Here is a 6,037-nt window from a genome sequence, read left to right on the forward strand (position 1 = left end):
AAGACATGGTACTTACAAGTGAGTATATATCTATGTAGCTTGAATTTCATATACATAATGTGCCAGTAAATTTACTTGTGCTGCTATTATGATCGATGGTACTTACAACACCGATGTGGAACCCTCGATCTAGGTGGTTTGACTATGTCCTACTCCCTCTGTTTTTAAATATAAGTCTTTTTAAAGATTTGGCTATGGGAATACATACTACTAAGCAAATGAATGAACCTATATTTTAAAATATGTCTATATACATTCGTATGTAGTCCAGTAGTAAAATCTTCAAAAATATTTATATTTAAAAACGGAGGGAGTACTTGCACCAATATTACGCCCAAGTTTGTGTACCTCCGGTCCACTACCCTTGATCCTTTGACATATACTTTCTCTGTGAACTAATGTAAGACTTTTTAGATCACTAAGAGGGAGTACAAGCCAACAGTAAACAAACACACATGGACTCCAAATTATAATTTGCATCTAAACTGAGAAGAGAAGAAATGTGACTTTGTTATCCATATACTACCATTACTAGGAGAAAGCCTACTAGTAGTGCTGGCACCAGCGCTACTAGTACAACGCTACAGCTAACTTTAAGCAATAGCATCGGTTTGCCCGCGCTACTGTTATGCAAACTTAGCAATAGCATAGGTTGGACCAGCGCTACTACTACATAATTCTAAATTTTAAAAAATCCATGGTTGATGCTGCTGCAAGGCATCCTCGTCCTCTCAATCCATAAATGATGCAAGTCCTAGAGGGGGATGCAATCGTCCATGATGATGGCGCATCCCCACCTTACTCGTCCACACACCTCTCCTCTACTGCTGCTACAAAATAAGAGAAAAAGATCAGAAGAGGAAGAAAGAGATTGAGAGGAGTAGGAGGAGAAACTACCGGGTGGGCGTCAGATTTGGACTAGTCGCCCAGTCCCGACGAGAAGGTGCAAGTGGTTGCATCTATGACGGATCTTGCCGTCAACATGGATGGTGCTCCCTGGAGGAGGGAGGAGGGAGATATACCTTGGTGGATGTGAGGGCGAGGGTGTGTGACGACGAACAACGGCGGCAGAGGGGGCGATGCTGGTGGATGTCGAGCCACGACACCAAGAGCGAGTGAGAGACTGTGAGGGAAGAGTGAGCGATAAAGGGAACGGGCATGGAGGGAGAGGTAGAAGGAGAGGGGAAAGGTGTAGATACTTTTTCTCGGAAAGACAACTTGGTAGTAGCGAGGGACATAAACCCGTGCTACTACTATCAAGTTAGTAGTAACACAGGTTTATAACCCTTGCTACTATACCCCTCGCTACTATTATGGCCTGTCCCAAGGGGCATGGTAGATACCACTTAGTAGTAGCGAGGGGTATAAACCCGCGCTACTACTATCAACTTAGTAGTAGCACTGATTTATACCCCACACTACTACTATGGCATGTCCCGGGGGGCATGGTAGATACCATTTAGTAATAGCGAGGGGTATAAACCCGCGTACTACTATCAACTTAGTGGTATCGAGTGTCAGTATAGCGCGCTACTAGTAACTTAGCAGTAGCGAGGGGTATAAACCCACGCTATTAGTAAGCGACTACCTATAAGCTTTTTTCCTAGTAGTGTGCCATGCCGTCCATCAAAATAACTTAATGCATTTCGACGCAATTGTACTATATATTTTGTGCAACAACCTATGTTATGATTTTCGGACGCATGTTGTAACAAAAAATTATAAGATCACATTCTTCGATTCGACTAGAACCCCACTTAGCCCCCCCCCCTCTGCTCGGACAAGTGATTCGAAGATACTATCTGGTGCGTAAAGTTTAAATTTGCATTGTTCTTATTGTGTTGATTGGTTACATGCTCGGTAGTTGCTAGCATGAATGTTGGCACGGGTCCGGTGGGGAGTCCTCCTATTTCGCACTAGCTGCAAGGAATAGTCATCCATAATTTACATCATCTTGCAAAATCCCCCCACTTTCTCTCGATTTTCCTCCACTGCGACCCATCAACGGATACTCTCAACTTCCCGTCTTTCTTATGGTCTTCTTTGTGTCATCGCATCAACTTGGCACACTCTTTGTTTTGGAACAAACATTTCAACTGCGGTATTATAGGAGCATTACCACATCACCTTGGAACGAATCCTCTTCCTAGGACGCTGGCCCTCAACATCGTCACCAGGGTCATCAGGCTGATCTTATAGCGCAACGCACCGCATACCGGACATGCATTCAAACTATGGTCCTGGTAATGTTTATGTTCATGAGGATTGGGCAACTAGATACATGATTTTAGATAGTTGTATGGTTGATTGTGGGCAACTGGACACATGGTTTTAGATAATTTATACTGTTGATTGTGGGCAACTGGATACATGGTTTTAGACAACTGTACGATAGATTGTGGGCAACTGGATACATGATTTTAGGCAACATTATGGTTGATTGTGGCAACTATGATACCTAAAAAAGGGGGATAAGTACATACACATGTTCATTTTTGGAGTGGGTTACAAATAAACTTAAACCTGTAAAAACAACCCCAACTATGACGCCGTTTCCCCCCTTCCAGTGTCCACGACAGCACAGTCCGTGGAGTGGATCATACTCCAGAGCCGCGTGTCGGGTGTTTGCATCCACCACCACACTTTCAGAGATGTGAGAGGGTCCAACGCAATATTTGGTGGTATAGCTAGACCTCGAAGCTCCCCCCCCCACCACACAATGAAAGGAAGTTGGTTATGTGTAGCCTACAGTTTGGCCCATCTATCATTAAAGTTGCTTTTAAAAACAATTAATCGAAATGTATCCGTATGAGATCTAGTTTTAAAGTGTTCGTCGTGAGAAACCAGATGGTAAAAACAGATCTTTATTCTGATACTTGGTTTAAAAGTTATAGCATTTTGAGAAAAATGAAACGTAATAAAATCGAATGACATCATGTATGCATGCGACTGACTATTTTATCGGTTGTCTTACATGAAACCACACTCATTTGCGTTTTTCTTTCTAAAAAGGGAAGTATTTCCTACCGTTCTATAGTTTTTCTTTCCGTTGAAAGTGTGCGCTCGATTCTTTCAAATAGTCCAGCTGCACTAATAAGTAATTGAAAAGTAAAAAATAATTGTTTGATAAAAAGGAAATTGGAAAGAAAAAAATATAAGAAATATTAAAGAAAGGCTAAAATCAAAATGGACCAGACCTTAGCGTGCTGGTTGAGCGTTTTCCTGGCAACTCTATTGCGGAAGTCGAATGCGCACCCGCGTGCGCTAAATACTAGTCCCTCCGTCTCAAAATAACTGTCTCAAGCTTAACACAACTTTGTACTAGAGTAGTACAAAGTTGAGACACTTATTTTAGGATGGAGGGAGTATTTGCGCACCAGCTGCACCTTGGGCGCTTAGTACTATTTTGTTCTAGAACATTCCGTACATTTTTTGCTTCCATTTTGTTTTTCGCTTTTTGTCAGGTTTACATCCCATTTCCCTTTTGATTTGATTTATTATTCTTATTTTTATAATTGTATTTCCTTTTTCAATTTTAAATCCATGTACATTTTTTAATTCATGGCCTTTCTTTGAATTCTTGCACATTTTCTGAATTTGGGATTTTTCTCTAAATTCGCTACCCATTCCTCGGTGTTCAGTATGACTGTGTTTCCGAGTGCAAAAATGTTCAATATATTCAATACTTTGTTTGGCTTTTTACAAAAAGTTTTGATTTTTTGGTCATGTTTCAAAAACATTTCGTTATTTTCAAAATTTGTACATTTTTTTTGGTGTTTCAGTATTTGTTCGTGATTTCCAAAAAAGTTCCCCTTTCCAAATTTGTTCAATCTTTCAAAAAAGTTTTGGAATTTCAAATTTGTTGCCATTTTCTAAATTTCATTTGTGATTTTCAGAAAATGTTCGCGTTTTCAAATATGTTCAAATTTCCAAAAAACAAAATCAATTTCACATTTGTTCCCATTTTTCAAAATTTGTTTGTGATTATCAAAAAATGTTCGCGTTTTCACATTTGTTCAAATTTACAAAAAGTTTTGGAACTTTGCATCTGTCCCCATTTTTTAAAATTTGTTATTGATTTTCAAAAAATGTTCACTTTCATGAATTTGTTCAGGATTTCTCAAAATTTGTTCTCAATATTAGAAAAATGTTCGTGATTTAAAAAAGTTGTTCGCGCTTCCAAATTTGTTCAGGACTTTTCAAAATTGTTCTCTATTTCAAAATTTGTTCTAAAGATTCAAAAAATGTTCGTGCTTTTAATAATTGTCCATGGTTTCAAATTTGTTCTCCGAGTTAAAACTTGTTCTCATGACTTTACAAATGTCAGTGCCTTAAAAAATTGATCAGAAATTGCAAAGATATTAATAAATTGTTTACCTTTTTGCAAGTTTTGTTCACATATCCAAAATATGTTCCCTTTGTCCAAAATGTTCATGTTTCGAAGAAATGTTTCGTTTTTTAGAACATATCTTTGTAAATTCAGAATTAAATCCCGTTTTGAAATTTGTTCACAATATTTTAGAAAAATATATGTGAAAAATGGAGTTAAATAAATATTCCCATTTTCAATTTTTTTCACAAATTTCTTTCTGTTTTAAAATTTGGTTACAAATCTAAAAATTGGATAAGTTTTAAATACTTGTTTGTGTTTTCTGAAAATCCTTCAGAATTTTTATTAAAACTTTGAAAGAAGGAAAACTATTTTGGACCTGTCGATAAACTTAGTTGTAAATGTTTTCGCTCTGCAGATTAAACACTAGAGGTGATTATCTCCACTGCTTAGGTGGTTGTCTCTATTACCCGTAAGTCGCGGAATTGAAACCTATCCAAAACAATTTGTTTTGCGTTGAGTTTTTAAACCACTGACTGCCGTGCGTGGGCTGGCCTAAGCAAAGACTGCCCTGTGCCAAGTCGTGACAAAGATGACTAAGGCAAAGACTACCCTGTGTCAAGTCCTGCCCGTTTGCCGCAAAATGCGGCAGATAGGAGGTCCCGACAAAGATGAATAAGACAAATGTCGAGATGACTAAGACAAAGACTGCACTGTACCACTGACTACCGTGTGTGGGCTGGCCTAAGCAAAGACTGCCATGTGCCAAGTCCTGCCTGTTTGCCACAAAATGCGACAGATAGGAGGTCCCGACAAAGATGACTAAGGCAAAGACTGCCCTGTGTCAAGTCCCCTGTTTGCCGTAAAATGCGGCAGATAGGAGGTCCCGATAAAGATGACTAAGACAAAGACTGCCCTGTACGAATGCGGCAGATAGGAGGTTCCCACAAGGATAGCTAAAAAGGTTAGAATAGTGATTTCGTTCATGAGGGTCGGTCCATGTGTGAATTATCTTTCTCTACTTCCTCGGCACACACGCACGAATGAAAAAGCCGAAATACCCAGCGGGCTCCAACATCCATCACCCATCCAGGCGGTGCGGCGGAGCACTGGTAGGTTGTGGCGCGCTCACATGGACGGAAGCCGCCGCCGCCGCGGCAGTGTCAGGACCCAGGCTCCTGATCAGCCGAGAGTTTGAACGAGGAAGATGGCGCGAAGCAACCAGAGCCCTCCATCCAAGATCCAACGCGCCAGAGACCTCCATACCGCTTCGCTTTATGAGAGTTCGCGGCGACCGTGGATGCTCGATCGGACGGCGATCCGCGTGCCGGGCGTCACTGTCGCTAATACGGCACGCCACCTTTCTTTTCTTCTTCTACTTTTGCATTTCCTTTCGTTCCACCTTTGTAAGGCTATATAAGCCACGGATCTGGCTCAGTGGAGCTCATCTTTTTGCTAGGGTTTACCCCCATTGCGCCGCCAGTGTTCCTGGCCAGCTCCTATGTAATTTAACCTCATATTTCGTCTCTAATTTATTGAGTAAAGAGGCTAGTTCGAGTGAATCCGACCCTGTTCTAGTTCTTCAGTTTAGCAGGGTCTGACAATGGTATTCAGAGCCAGTCCTTCCTCCGAGAAGCTCTAGATCTTCCGGTGGCGTGAATTGGGGAAGGGCAGTGAAAATCCTCCCTCCCTCCCGATCCAGGCGGC

This window comes from Hordeum vulgare, chromosome 4H (genome assembly GCF_904849725.1).
Source record: "Hordeum vulgare subsp. vulgare chromosome 4H, MorexV3_pseudomolecules_assembly, whole genome shotgun sequence".
Classification (NCBI taxonomy): Eukaryota; Viridiplantae; Streptophyta; class Magnoliopsida; order Poales; family Poaceae; genus Hordeum; species Hordeum vulgare.